Here is a 16,203-nt window from a genome sequence, read left to right as displayed (position 1 = left end):
TTTTTTTTGAGATACATTTACACACAATGGAATTGGGAAAAATACTGAAAATAGACTACCAAATTCATAACATTTTTCTTTCCCCTAAACAAGTGTCCCAACTCTAGCTTTAGAAATTTTATTGCATTTTATTATAAAGTATTCTACAACATTGAACTATGCAGTTTGATAATCTGAAAATATTTTTGATTTAATCAAAATATATTTATCAAGTTACTCTAACTGAAAAAAAAAGTGAAGGTCTAAGCTGTGGTACCAGCTGGTGCTGTTCTTAAACCTGTGTTCTTTAATGATTGTAACCTGCTTATGAACATAACTGTAAGTTTATAGACAGACCCCCATATTGTCAGTCCCTGGGGATAGGTAGTTTAATGAGGTAAATGGTTGTATACATTTAGGAGTGTGTTCCACTGAGAGATGCTTTTTCTTTTCTTAACAAAGAAAGATAACTTCTTTTAGAACTCTTAAGGAAGCGTGTGTCCTGAGGGCTCATTGTTGAGAAGATAATAGAAACAGTGAAAAATTGACAAGATGGTGGGAGCCTATCAAAAAATATGTTGGACCTTTGGCTTTTTCTCCACTTTAAGTTTATAATTTGGATTATCATGCAGTTGTCAGAGTGCCATTGCCATATTAGAACTGAGCTCTCTGCAAGGCATGGGCATAGGAAAGAAATAGCATCTTCCTGGCCAGCTGTCTGCCTTTCTCTGTTAACCTGCATTTCCTATGACTTATCAACGTTTCTACTTTTAAAGGGAGCATGCATTTTTTGGTGAGTTTCCAATTAAGAGTTGAGACTTTAGTTTTTGGATCTACTTGCAAAACAAACAGTAATTTAGGCTGAAATATCAACTTACATTAGACTATAATTTTTATTGCATTCATTCTTTGTGTCTGAGGTATTTAAGTCATATCTTAAATTTAATTTGTGTGATTAAAGATCTAATCACACGACTTATCTATCTAGTCTTGTATCTTGTTTCTAGACCTTAACATTGTAAAATGCCATGCAATTTGTTGACATCTGCATAAACTGAAAATTATTATTTCAAAATATAAATATAAAAACATTTTATAGAATGATATCTGTCATTCTAAAATACCTGACTAATCAACTTTGTCATTTTACTCAACCATGCTATGGCCATGAGGTATATATGCTATCATTAAGTCAGCTTCTCTAATGCATAAGGCAGAGTGAAGGCACAGAGCAATTAAGTGACTTGTCTATTTTTATACATCTCGTGAATAACTTGAGGTGACACAGAGCCATCTGCTCTAGGCTGTGCACTTTCCCAGTGTTATTCTTTTCATGATAACCACATCCTCAAGGATCAGGAAACATTTGTACTGCAAGTTTTGCTGACAACTCTTTATATTTACACATGTAGGTTCGAAATAGTTATCTTTCCTTTGTTATTTTTATTCAGTACTTTTCTGTTGCCATGATAAAGCACAGTGAGTAAAAACAACTTATTGAAAAAGTGTTTATTTTGACTTTCTGAGTCCAAATGGATAGAGTCCATCATTGTTGTAGATGCATGGCAGCCCTGGGTAAGCATGAAGACAGAAGCAGGAAGCTAAGAGGTCACATGCTCAACTCCAACAGGATACAGAGAGGGTGAACTGGACACGAAGGGAGGGTAGAGTCTTTCAAAGCTTTCCCATAGTGAGGTGTTTCCTTTGGCAAGGCTGTACCTCCTAGAAGTTCTAGAACATCCCCCAAATATCAGTACCCAATGGGGACCAAATGTTCAAATGATGAGCCCGTGAAGGACATTTCTCATTTAAATCACAACCTTATTTATTCTGAAATCATCTCATAGGGAAACTTAATTGGAAGGTCAACATTCAATTGAATTTTAGAGAATACTGAATATTAAAGAAATCATTTTCTATTTACTGAAAAGGCACTTACTTTCATTGATTGTAAGAAATTTGTGTGACCATTATAAAAGTTTGCATTGTCAGAACATCATTTTTCATGTTTTGCTATATTATAGTAATACACCAAAGCATATCACCCAAATACAGCCATCTTATGGATGATACTTTATGTTTATTTTGCATTTATATCTTGGTTAAAATATGGTATATATTTTAAATTATGTCATAATCTTAAACTCCAATCTAAGATAATTCTGTGTTTATGAGGATTTACCACAGAATCATTCTACATATCTTTTTTTGGCAATCTATACAGACATATAAACCCCCAGGAACTGCAAGGAATGAGCTTTTACATAGGATTCATCTATGACATTTTGTCCCTTCAAGTATTGAATCAGTCTTCAATACAAGTGTAAATACATAGACATAGAATTAAGTGTCTGCTTTCCATTTAAATTTAAAGGAGGTATAAATGAATTTTAAAGGTCAATCACAGAAGAATAATTTTATTACCCAATCTTCAATCTCTAGTATAATTTGAAATACATAATGCAACAATTTATTTGGAAACACTAGGCCATGTTTTCTGGGCTGTGGGCATACACAAATTTTTAACCAAGGTTCAAAGGGAACAGAACACCCTCCTCCACCCATTCCGTGCATCCTAGTCTCTCCAATTACTCTGCCCATCATTGGATCATATGTGGACTACCTAGTCCATGCATAATTTTTGTGTTATTGGATCAGTTAAGTTATAAAACCACATTAGGAGACAGGCAGTTTCCTAGTTCTTTTGAAATGAACCACAGTGCAAAATTAACAAGAGGCCGTTTGCATCATCACCACAATGAGTAGAAAGAGCTAGACCTCAGATGATGCTTCTTCCTGAGAAAGAACACCTGGCAACCTTTCACCTTCCTCATCACCTTTCACCGTAAGCCCGTGAAAACATCACCCATCCCTGACAGCTGGGTGAAAGGACAGCATTTAGGAGGGGCTAGACTTAGCTGAGTCAGACAGAATACTGTCAGGCATTGCACTGTGGCAATGTGTTTATGCCATTTCTAGTGGTGATCTGTTCAGTGGTTCTATAAAACAGCACACAGTTCTCAACAAAAGATAAATTCTTACCTAAGAGTCCAGGAAGGAAAACAGATTTGAATTGACCTTTTCTTGATGACAGCACTCAGAAAAGAATTTTCTGGGGAAAAGCTCATCATGCTGGAGAAAAGGTGGCTTTCAGGAATCCTAGCCACAGGCATGGGGTGCTCTGCTTAACCTTGAGAGTGGGGAGCTACATCAGCACACAGGTGCCTTCAGGCTAGGAAGGCAGCTCTCCGTGTTTTTTCCAGATCTTGAACTTAGAGCAAACAAAATACTCAGCATCAGAATAGAGAAAATGCTTCCCTTAAGGGTTGGACCTCACAAAGTACATAAGGTGTTTGGAAGTGAACAACATACATGCTTGCAATCACAATTGGGGTGTAAACTAAGAAAACCAGAGACCACACACAGGGTCATGTTAGGCTGCTTAGAAGCAAATGTAGGCTTTGCCAGAGCATGGAGTTAGCACTGGCTGCAAAGTACTTCTTTTGCTTTTTGAGCGTCTAGAAGCCAACTTTCTGTAGCTTTCTATAATCTGTTTCCTGTGTCATAGAATGTCCAAAGTTCTCACTTATTTTGGGTTTGGTCTTCAGTAGCTTTCTTTATCTCTACTTGAAAAAAAAAAAAACCTCTGTATGAATTCTTGTAGATTAATCCTTCAGAATGACTGTTCCAATTAAAAATCTCAATAAAATTGTCCAAAGCCTGGCATGGAACAATGTCCTTTGAAAATTTTCCCTTTAATTATACTATAAGAGTTCAGGTGCCCTACTTTAGTGTAGGATCACTTCAAATTACAGAAAAATGTATTCGTTACTTAATGTTCTTGTTGCTGCAGCAAGACCCTCACTAAAGCAACTGGGAAAAGAAAGACTGTATTCTAGCAAAGGGTCTAAGAAGAGATGCTAAGCATCATGTGCCTTTTTCAGCAGCATTAGAAGCTGATAACAACAACCCAAATGTCAGGAGGCAGAGAGAGATGAATACTGATGCTCCAAGCACTTCTATTTTGTGCAATCCAGGACCAAGCTCATGGGACGGTACCACCTACGTTGAATGTGGGTCTACCCTCCTCAGTTAATTCTTTCTGAAAATGTCTTCACAGACACACCCAATGGTTTGCCTCCTACTCCATTTCAAATCCAGTCAAATTGACAAGAGAGGTTAACCATGGTGAGTAGATGCAATGTCGGTCTATGCCCACAAATCAAGGGTCTTTACTGCGGTTCAGGAACCACACTGTTCCGTGCTAGTCCCAGTTAAAATCCTGACTGAGATATAACCTGAATAGGTTTTACTATCATCAGTTACAGACATTTCCTTGTCCAGTCTGAATTACAATTACAACTTTGGTATCCATCTCACAGAGATATCTAAAAAAACCAGAAGAGGAGTTTTACAGAATCTGCCACTCATGTGCAAAGCAGAACTTGTCACATTTTTGGTCTTCCTGCCAGTCAATGCAGAAGCTACTTCCCTCACATCTAATCAAAGGTATTATTTCAGTTTGGTGTCATCCCTACTTCATTACTATTACTACTACTATTTGATATAGTGGCTCACATAGCCCAGGTTAACCTCAAATTCTCCATGTAGCCAAGGGCAGAATCCTTATTCCTCTTATGTGCTTCTTTGGGAAATGTAAATTAGTAAATTTACATTTGCTATTGACCTCAGTATTGGTTCCTGAAAAAAAGGTTTAGCCATTTCCAGAGAGTGTTCTACTTTGTCTGGTGAAAGAAAACTCCATTTATATTCTACACTATGTTCTGTATGTTTCCTGTGGAATCTTATAACACAGATCACTAGGACAGGGGCCCTGAGGAGGGACCATGGTGAGATCCTAGTAACTGGAGCCACATTAAGGTGGTATTCAAGGTCTGTTACAGATGTCATTTCTGTATCGCTTCCGGAAAACACAATGTGAAGAACAGGCTGTGTCCTGTTATATTTTATATTACCTGAAACAACAGCTTTTAGGATGTGCCATGCTCTGACTGATTCCATTTTCCAATGCGGAATAGGCACATGCAAAATGAAGTGGCTGCTTCTCTCTTAAAGAACATTCATACCACTAACTTTTTAGCACCAACACAAGGCATACTGATAAATAAGTCATTCCTGGAAGTGAAATCCATGGTGCTACTTAGGTTTTTCATCCTCTTGACACAAGCTAGTGTCATCTGTAAAGAGAGGACCCCAGCTGAGAAAATACCTCTATCATGGCCAGTAGGCAAGTCTGTGGGGGTATTTTGTTGATTAGTTATTGATGATGCTACTGTGAGCGATGCCAACCCTGGGCTGGTAGTCCCAGTTGGTACAAGAAAGCAGACTGAGCAAGCCATGGGAAGCCATGCAAACAATGTTCCTCCATGGTCTGTGCTCTAATCCCTGCTTCCAGGAACCTATCCAGCTCGAGTTCCTGCTTTAGTTTCCTTCAGTGATGGACAGTGATTAACACATTGAAGCCAAGCAAACTCCCAAAGATGCTTTGGGTCAAAGTCATCTTTATCAAAGCACTAGAAAACCAACTAGAACAGATACCACCTACAAACATAACAAAACAGGTTAGCATGTGCTCACAAAGAGAAAAATCAGGAGAACACAAACAACAAAACACAGGTCAGACAACAGATTGAACACACTTCACTCTCATCTGTAGAGTCTCATACTTACCTAACACTGCAAATGGACTTACTGAGTTAACATCAGAAACCCTGTGTGCATTCGTTGTACATCCTTCCATCCATTAGGACCTTGCTCCAAGTTCTAACTCTTCAACAGCTCTCCATATGAATTACTTATTCCCTACCTGAGCCCCTGTTGTGACTCCTGCCATCTCCATCAGTTCTCTGCCTCTGCATCCCGTAAGGCCTTTTTTGAGTTTTGTAGCCTTTCAACATTTTTCTAGGCATTATGCAACTTTCATATTTACCTACATAACTTGGTGAGATATAATGCGTGATTTGAGAGTCAATATTACCACTAAATATTGAGTAAAAGAACTTATGTCTGCCAATGGCCAACCATTAAGGGAAATAGGGGCGACCTAGTAAACTGCAGCTAATTAAGCCAATGTAGCTGGTGAATGGATGGTTATTCAATACATTCTGACATGGTGGAAAACATCGCTGCATCCATTCATATTTCTGGCATGGCATACTCATGACACACAGACTGAGAGAAGGACATAGATTTAGACATTTCTCTTTTGTGATGCATTGTCAGAAATAAAACAACTCCAAAAACCAAACAAACAGTAAACAGGGATTTGAATCAAATTAAAGCAAAGCAAATGGAAGGAGCTTCTTGTCGGCAAATACTTCATATGGCAATCTTAGGCCTGCTTTCCTAGATATTAAAACAATAACAGGAAGTGATACATATTAGAAACTTTAAAGAATCTGCAGTAGGGTTTTAAGTACACAATTCTCTATGATCCTCCTATCTGATCCTCCTTTGCTTCAGTACACAGTTCATTTGTAACTAACTTCATGTCAAGGCAGCTTTACTCACATCTGCTTCCAATATGTATTCTCCTTATTCATAATAATGATGCTTGCCAGAAAAATCCAAGAGAACACAAACTTTTAGATGAATCAATACACACAGCTCTCAGAATTTAATGTCCGCAGACCAGCTCACACAGTGAGGAGTTGAGCAGATCACAGATTTGCTGATCTTCTTGTTCCTATCCCAGTTGAATATGTATTCAACAGATGACTACTGGTGTTGTCAGAAGGCAGTGATGCATTGAAACTGTGTTTGCTTAGCCCAGCAAAATAATAAATTGTGCTGTATTTATCCTTTTGTTTTTAAGGCCAACTGTTGGCTTTATTTAATACCCTCTTAACATGCTAATAGCTCCTAATGGTCACATTGGCCATCAGTTAAACAAACCATTAGGTTGAGAAAAGAAATTTCAATAAAGGCAATTTACTAATTTGTTGATTGTTAATGGACATTAGCCCATTCAAGACCTTAGCCTAGACATACAGTTTAACTCAGAATCTATTACAGTCATTTCTCTCCATAGAGAAAGAGGCTAATTCAGCATTCTGCATACTTCTGTTTTCAAGACAGGCTGCCTATACTGTTGTCTACAAATAATATGCTCATAGTCAGCAGTGCAGAAACAAAGAGAGGAACCAGCCCCCAAATAAATAGATGTAAATTATAAAATCTTCATGAGATTTATGCTGAATGAGTTTACAAGGGTTATTTTAATCATTCTCAAATCATGAAGGCACTCTTACATCTATTTCAGTCTTAGAACGAGGCATTTCTCGCTTAGATTTAGGCTCCTTTATGCAATCAGATCATGCCATCACCACTGCAGAGAACAAAAGTCAGCAAAGTTTCATAAAATTTGGCTCTCTGTGTCACTTTTACCTCCACTGCCAAGAGCCTACATCTCTGTAAACATTTTTCTCATGTTGCACTTTTAACTAATTTGTTGATTTAAAAGTAGAAACCAAATTTGATGGCTTTCTCTCAGAAAACTTACTAAAATTCTGGTATTTGAGGATGAGAGAAAAACCAGTTCAGAGTCTCAGCATGAAAAGCCAGGGTAAAAGGTTTCCTTCTTTCCTTCTCCCACTTGAATTGTTTTTTTTTTGCAATTCTAGGACACGTATAATGCTACCCAGAGCCCTTTACTTCAGCATAAACCCAATTAGAAATTGACAGACACCAAAGCACACACATGACTGTGGAAAATCATTTAATTGTGTTCATATTTTACACAGATGCCATTCACATTACCCCGTAATGGGAGAAAGTAGCACACAATTAGATTTGTCATGGAGTGTGAAAGCCCAGCAATGAATCCATCCAAGCTTTCACTTTTTCCCCATCTGTCTTCAGAAATAAGTGGCTTGAACTTTAGCTGAGGTGTCTAAAGACTTCTGGTACCTGAGGATGTTAATGATTTATTCTTTGAAAAATTTCCTGATGAGAAGGTTTCAGGTGATAAAACAACCAGAGGTGAAGAGAGATTAAATTTTTAAGCTTTGAAATGTAAAGAAATGCCTTATGGACAATGTTCTAACAACAAAGACACATGAGCTTCAGGGTAATTCTCCCCCATGAATGCTGTTTAATCATCTAATTGGCTCAAATACAGACACTACACATCCTAGTATACAAGCATTGTTGACCTTATATCAGCTGATAGGTAAACATGTTGACAATAAGTTATAGTGGAAATACATTAATGAACTTCTTATAAATATATAAATATATATAAACTATATAAATATATAACAAAATCTTTATAAACTAAATGAAGTAACTATAGTTTATATTTTGTTCTTAAAATATATACTTTTGTATAGAAGCCATTGGCTTTAATTATTAAGCTTTCAAAGTTTTCCTTGAACTTTCTTATGGATAATTAGTCTATTTTGATTTTAAAATATTAAATTGTGCATATATGCTATGTGCACTGGTATAGTAGAAATATATCAAACTTTTATGTAGTGGAAATATGAAAGCTTTTAAACTTAAATAAGTTAGGTACCAGCTAATTTTAATTGTCAACTTGACACAACTTATACTCACCTGGGAAAAACGTCTAATAAGGTACTATTTTTATAAGTTTGTTCTGTGGTCATGTCTATGGTGGATTGTCTTAATAGTGTTGATTTACATGGGAAGACCTAGCCCTCTATGGGTAGTACCATTCCCTGGGTTTGGATCCTGGAATGTACAAAAGTAGATGAAACCAGCTGAGTGTTAGAATGAATGATTTCATTTTCTTCTGCTGTTGACTGGATATGATGTGACTGTCTGCTTTAAGTTTCAGACCCCTTAACTTCCCTACAATAATGGACTGCCATCTGTAATTGTAAACTAAAATAAATCCTTTCTTCCCTGAGTAGCTTTCTGTCAGCATATTTTTGTGACAGCAACAGAAGTGAAATTGGTACCTTAGCATATTATTTATTGGAAAAAATCAAAATTTCCTAATCTTTGAGTATAATAAATAATTATCATTTATAAATATCAAAATAAATATTTATTTTTTAAATAAATATTTATTAATAAATATCAAAAGCTCAAATAATAAAAATAATAACTTTATTTAATCACTAGTTCAATAAACATTGATTTAAAATGTAAGTCCTACTGAACTGTTTTGACAATTAAATATGATATATAATACAGTATATAAAAATTAACACACTAAACTTTTGATAGATCGTGATTGAAAGATGGTGTAGACAGAGGACAATTATACCTTCTTTGTAAATGGCTACTGTGTATTTAGTTTTCTATAGATAACCTGGTTTGCCGACTTGTATGGATTCCTCATACCCCATTTTATCTGACCTGCAGCCCAACTCTGTCTTGTTGGGTAACAACATTTCTTCTGCATCCTTTAGTACAACTTTTCTTTTTTTTTTTTTAAGAACTAGTTTTATTTTTATTTATTTGTCTGTGTATGCATATGCCACATGGTATCCACTGGGATCAGAAGAAGACATCACATCCCTTGGAACTAGAATTACAGGCAGTTTTAACCTCCCTAATTTGGGTGCTAGGAAAGACCTCTAGACCTCTAGAAGAGCAGCAAGTGTTGTTAACCACTGAGCCACTCTGTTGCCCCATTTAACAGTTTTAATTAATCACATTTCTGACTGAGCTACCACACTACACTTTCTAATCTGTGTCTCTCTGAGTCAAGGGTCATTTGCTTCCATTTATGGACGGAGGTATTACCTGCCCTACTCCCCATCTGATGAGCCTGGTGTAGCCTTCACATTCTAGTTTCTCCTGATCTGAACCTCCGTCCTAGGAATCCGTTAGCTTCATGACCATCTCGGCATCACACAGCATGGGAACAAAGAATCAATTATGGCTAGATATTTAGTTCAGCACAAAAATAAACTTGGATAAAAACTGGAGGAACTTACTCATTAATGAAGTAAGGTAAAAAATGATAATATGAATGAGAACCAGAACTAATTTCTGTGTAACAAAGCCAAAACCCAACTTCTTTGTACAAAAGAACCAGATTCAGTGCTTGTACACCAACCAGAACCAATGTCTGATAGATGCATTTGTTTTCAGAAAAATGCATGCAAACTAATGTAACAATTTGAAGCATAAAGCATCACTGTAGATAACCACATCTTTATTTTATTTTTTTATTAAGAAATTTTTTTATTCATTTTATATACCAATGATCTCCCTCTTCCCTCTTCCCAACCCCCAGCCTCCCTGTCCCAACCAACTCCCATTTCCCTCCTACAAGAAGGTAAGGCCTCCCACGGGGAGGTACATTTAGTAGAGGCAGGTCCAGACCCCTCCCCTTGCCCCAAGTCTGTGTGAGGTGTCCCATCATAGAAGTGGCTGGACTAGGCCTCTGCATAGTGAGACAGTTGTGTAGCACAATCTGCTTGGGGGCCTCCTGGCAGTAGGATCAGAGTCCATCCCTGGTGCACGAGCAGGCCTTTTGGAGCCTACTTCTATGGTAACCACATCTTAATACTTAAGAGAATAAGGCATTAGTTTCTTCTTACCCACTAATGACTCAAATTTTACCTGCAATTCATAGTTGTATATAAATTGTTAATCTGCTCATAAAACTAGCTAAGAACATAGTATCTATTTTTCATTCTACCCTTGATATTGAAATGATTAAGTTGGCAACTCAATTTTTTTCTCCCTCATGGCTCATTACAGAGATACTCTGTTGTCTACTGAGTCATGAAAACACTCAGTTGATTGATTGGAAATTATTAATGGGATCACTGGCCTTAAATTGTCTCCCTTTACAAACAAAATATTCTAGCTAATAGCCATTTTATTTGATCAGTAGATGAGCTTATTCTTATTAATAAGTAAGATGCTGAGTTCTGCTGTTCTGTGAAGCTCACTTGAGTCACCACTGGTTGGTGGTAAATGGAATGATTGGAGGGAAGATGGCAGCGATCTGGAAGAGCCTATAATTCAACAGGTGTTACCTTCCAATCCTAAAGTCAGAGTGGATTTAATGTCTTCCACAATTCTAACTAGGGCACCTTTGCCCCAGACTAAAAAAGTTGTTCGTAAATGAGTCATTCTTTTAAAGGAGGAATTAAATATAATTTATCAATTTCTCAATCATCTCTAATTGTTTCTAATTGTGTACTTTGGAGTTCATCTATATGACAGCCTCCCACTCAGTTTGAAACTGGCTGCTGCCTCGTATACCTTTCCACTTTTGTTCTTGGGGCATAAGCCATCCTTTCTCTACAGACGCCTTATGATCATGTTTTATGCTTCATCCGTGGGATCTTACATTATAATAATTACCACCTTACCATTATCATTATTTGAATCCCCACATTCCCTCTCCTCATTCCACTCATTTATTCACTGGACAAATGCCATTGGACATCTACTATATCATAGTGCTGCTCACAGTGATGGGAAATCAGCCACGAATCCAAGTCTTGGAGACAGCAGGGGAATCAAAGATTATAGTTTTGAAGAATTTCTCTTGAGAGAGACCTGGAATCAACCTTTTTGAGTACTCTTACTTTTCAGGCATCACATTTCCTCCCTGATCATTTGATACACTGTTACCTTCCTCACAAGGAGCTTTTGGGAGCATTTTAACAGAATATTTCCTAATTTGGTTAAAAAATTCTGGTAAACTTGTTAAAGTATCGAAAGGTGATGCTTCTAGAAACTGAGATGATTGACAGAAAGAGGATGACATTGTAATATTAGTTCATCCTTATGAATTATAAGAAATAGCTGGGAATTAAAATCAGCCTCTTTAATTTTAGATTTTATATAATGATTTTTTTTTGCCAAGTAAAACAAAAATTATTTAACTTTATATAACACAACCACAAGCAGACTTTAAATTTCAACATAGCCAAAAGCAGTTCAATAGCTGTGGATCATTTGATTTACCCATAGGTATTTGGGAGTGATTAAAACATAATGGAACTTTGTGCTTATGAATATTCCATTCTGATTAGGTGACTTAAAACAAAAAAAGCACAACTTTTTCATTGAAATGTGTGTGTGTGTGTGTGTGTGTGTGTGTGCATGCATGTATGAGTGCAAGCATATTTGTGTGTGTGTGTGTGTGTGTGTGTGTGTGTGTGTATACATGTTCATGTGTTTATGTAGGTGCTTATGTACACTTATTCACATACATGTAGAGACCAGAACCTGGTGTTCTGTTTTCTTGAATTGCTCTCCACTTTACTTTTTGATTTAAGGTTTCTCACTGAATCTTGATTACACCAGTTGTTTGGCTGGATGGTCAGTGAGCCTTGGGGATCTTCCTATGTCTGCTCCCTAGAACTGAATTATGTGGACATGCATCTATGTCAAACTTTTGTTCTAGGAATGAAATTCGAGTCTTCACGTTTGTGTATCATGCACTTTACCAATGAAGTCATTTCTCCAGCCCTCTATTTAATGAAATTTTCATATAACATTCCAAAATCGTATTTTTGTTCTACAGACTAGAGGATCTGTTCTATCAACACTACCTCCAGATTACCCCTATAAGGGAACACTAATTACTGACGTCTTAGAGCCCTACTGTAAAGTATCTTAGATTTCTGAAAGCCTCATCCTCATTACTTCTCATTGCCCTACACACAGCTCATTTTATTCCTGTTTATCATTTTCCTCTTCATACAGCCTTTTGAGTTGTGGGTCATGCCCACACTAGACAGTGTGATATAAGAATCATTTACTTAGGTAGTTACTTAATGGTAGTGGAGATTGAATGTAGGAGCTCATGCATGCCAAGCTACATCTAACTGAGTTAAAGCCCCGGCAATTACCTTTGCAGGTATCATTCAGTCTGCATTTATCAGAACAAGTTAACATCACTCCTTTCTATTATTCACGGTACCTAATCTAGACCTATTGACTGATGAGTATGCTAAGTTCTTCAAGGTCACTACAGCCATGTTGTTGTTAGCAACCATGAGTGAAAACTGAAAATAAAGTTGAATCAATTTATTTTATAGACTGTGGAATAACAAACTCAGAAGAACTTGGTACTCCTTATCTTTCCCAGTATTTTTGAGCTGCGGAACCAGCATAGCCCCATCTACATTCTTTCCTTGGACAGCACCAAGAAGAAGTGAATTTGATGACCTATCTTGAGGAACTGGAGTTCCAGTTATGTTCCTAATATGTCATGGTCACTTTTCTTACTGTGCCTGAAAGTTGGGCTTCTGGATGTATGGATGTGCTCTCTCAAGCAAAACCATAGTCTACCAAGGTGAAGAAAGGAATCACCCTTTTCAGTTCATGGCTCATTGTCATTTGGGGTTTGAACTCATAACTCAATCTCCATTAATGGTCTCTAACATGATGCTGAAAACAGTTTTCAGCTGAGATTTCTCTTGGTGGTACAGAGATGTGGATGCTGAATGTCCTTGTATGCTTTTATCTCCTTGAACTGTCCTGAGTTTGCACAATTCCTTAGCGCAGTGCACTCTGCTGCTGCTGCTGCTGTAGTTGTCAATAGATATTAGGACATTTCTCTTCATTTCATGTATTTTTTCTCCTAGCCTGGCTGAATTTTGATGCCTTAGAAACTAATCACAGGACTTGTAGTCAAGGATCTCTGCTGTCACAAATAGAAGAATCCTTACCTTTATAGACACATAACAATGAGAGATAGATGATTGATTGATGATGAGTAGGTAGGTAGATCAGTAAATAGATAGACAGACAGACATATAGAGATGATAGATAGATAGATAGATAGATAGATAGATAGATAGATAGATAGATAGATAGATTGTAGCTAGAGTTTTCCTGCCGGGCCCACAGTCAGGACAAATCTCTATCACCTGCCAGTCCCACAGCCACTCAGACCCAACCAAGTAAACACAGAGACTTATATTGGTTACAAACTGTATGGCCGTGGCAAGCTTCTTGCTAACTATTCTTATAGCTTAAATTAATCCATTTCCATTAATCTATACCTTGCCACGTGGCTCGGGCCTTAACGGCATCTTCACATGCTGTTTCTCATTGTGGTGGCTGGCAGTGTCTCTCTGACTCAGCCTTCCACTTCCCAGCTTTATTCTCCTCCTTGTCCCACCTATACTTCCTGCCTAGCCAATGGCCAATCAGTGTTTTATTTATTGATCAATCAGCAACACATTTGCCATACAGAACATCCCACAGCAATAGATAGATGATAGATACAGAGATACATAGATGATAGATAGATAGTATAGCTGGAGTTTTCTCCAGTCCTGCTCGGACCTGCAGTTTCTCAGACCCAAATAAACACACACAGGCTAATATTATTTATAAACTCTTTGGCCATTAGCTCAGGCCTACCACTGACTAGCTCTTACACTTAAACTCAGCCCATTTATGCTAATCTATATGTTGCCATGTGTTCTGTGGCTTTGCCTGTGTGCCTATTACATGCTGCTCCCTAGATGGCGGGCTGGCATCTCCTTCCTCAGCCTTCTTCTTCCCAGCATTCTCCTCTCTCTTTGTCCTGCCTATACTATACTTCCTACCTGGCTACTGGCCAATCAATGTTTTAGTTATCAATCAAATCAGAGCAACACCTGTACATACAGAGCAATATCTGTACAGCAAGATAGATAGATAGGTAGATAGATAGATAGATAGATAGATAGATAGATAGATAGATAAGAAAATACCATCATCAACCACCCACAAATTAAATAAAGCAAAATTAAAATGGCACATGATAATTAGTAAGGGGAGTAGAAACTACTGGTTGCTGGATTTTGAGTCAGAGGAGAATAAGACTGGCATTTGTCTTCTTCAGGAAAGCAGAAAATGAAATTGACTGTGACATATCAGTACATACTATGTCTCAAGTGACTTATATGATGGTGCCAAATATAATTAATTTTGTATTCTAGTCCTAAATAAGGACAAGTGGCTTAACCTAACTGAAATTAGAAACAGGTTTGCTGGTCACTACAATGGAAAGATTAAGATTCTGCTAATGAAATTGAGATGTGGAAATCTATTACTACATACCTCAGAAATTAATTCATAGAAGATCTGAATAATAAAAATTGACTAGTGTTAAAATGAGAAATAGAGATCCAAGATGGTGCCCAGCAGGAGGCTGATGAAGGAGCTTGAAGAGATCCACAATGTGGAATGAAAAACTTCCATAACATCCAGGTTGATGAAGCTAATTTATTGACTTGGCAAGGGCTTATTGGTCCTGACAATCCTCCATACGACAAGGGGGCCTTTAGAATTGAAATCAACTTTCCAGCAGAGTATCCATTCAAACCACCCAAGATCACATTTAAAAACCAAGATCTACCACCCTAATATTGATGAGAAGGGGCAGGTCTGTCTGCCGGTAATTAGTGCTGAAAACTGGAAGCCAGCCAACAAGACCGACCAAGTAATCCAGTCCCTCATAGCACTGATGAACGACCCCCAGCCTGAGCACCCACTCTGGACTGACCTAGCTGAAGAATACTCTAAGAACCGTAAAAAATTCTGTAAGAATGCTGAAGAGTTTACAAAGAAATGTGGGGGAAAGTGACCTGTGGACTAAAATCTGCCATGAGTGATTCCAGCAAGTTTGAGCAGAGACCAGAGCAGTACTCAGATACCCTGCACAGCAGGACTCTGTGGAAAACTGACACGGGCCACCACCTGGCGTCCTATGTGGCAGTTACTAATTTTCTACAGTTTTCTTAATCAAAAGTGGTCTAGGTAACCTGTAAAGAAGGATTAAAAAATTCAGATGTTCTAAAAAAAATGAGAAATAAACAGCATTGTGAAATATATAGTGAAATTAGGACCCATGTACACCATTGGTGGACATGTAAAAAGCATTGCTGTGACAAGTATCAGGGAAGCATCTCTTAGAAAATGAAAATAGAAACTAGCAGTCATTTCTTGATCTGATCCAAAAGTCCATTTCTCGATGTGTAGTCAAAATAATGGAAGATGAGCCTTAGCCTTTCTTGTCCATGTTTAAAGCAGCATTATTTGGCTGAAAGACATTTAAGGAATTGCTCAACATCCTTAGTCATCAGGGAAATGCAAATCAAAACAACTCTGAGATACCATCTTACACCTGTCAGAATGGCTAAGATCAAAAACACTGGAGACAGCTTATGTTGGAGAAGATGTGGAGCAAGGGGAACATTCCTCCACTGTTCGTGGAAACGCAAACTTGTACAGCCACTTTGGAAATCAGTATAGCAGTTTCTC

The 16,203-nt window shown here is 37.5% G+C and overlaps 1 pseudogene; it reads left to right on the top strand.

Moving 5' to 3' along the window:
• The first annotated feature begins 15,073 nt into the window (after positions 1 to 15,073).
• LOC131918777 (ubiquitin-conjugating enzyme E2 L3-like) lies at positions 15,074 to 15,745 on the top strand (annotated as a pseudogene).
• The last annotated feature ends 458 nt before the right edge of the window (positions 15,746 to 16,203 follow it).

Source organism: Peromyscus eremicus, chromosome 8b, assembly GCF_949786415.1.
Source record: "Peromyscus eremicus chromosome 8b, PerEre_H2_v1, whole genome shotgun sequence".
NCBI lineage: Eukaryota > Metazoa > Chordata > Mammalia > Rodentia > Cricetidae > Peromyscus > Peromyscus eremicus.
This window is presented reverse-complemented; position numbering and strand designations above follow the sequence as displayed.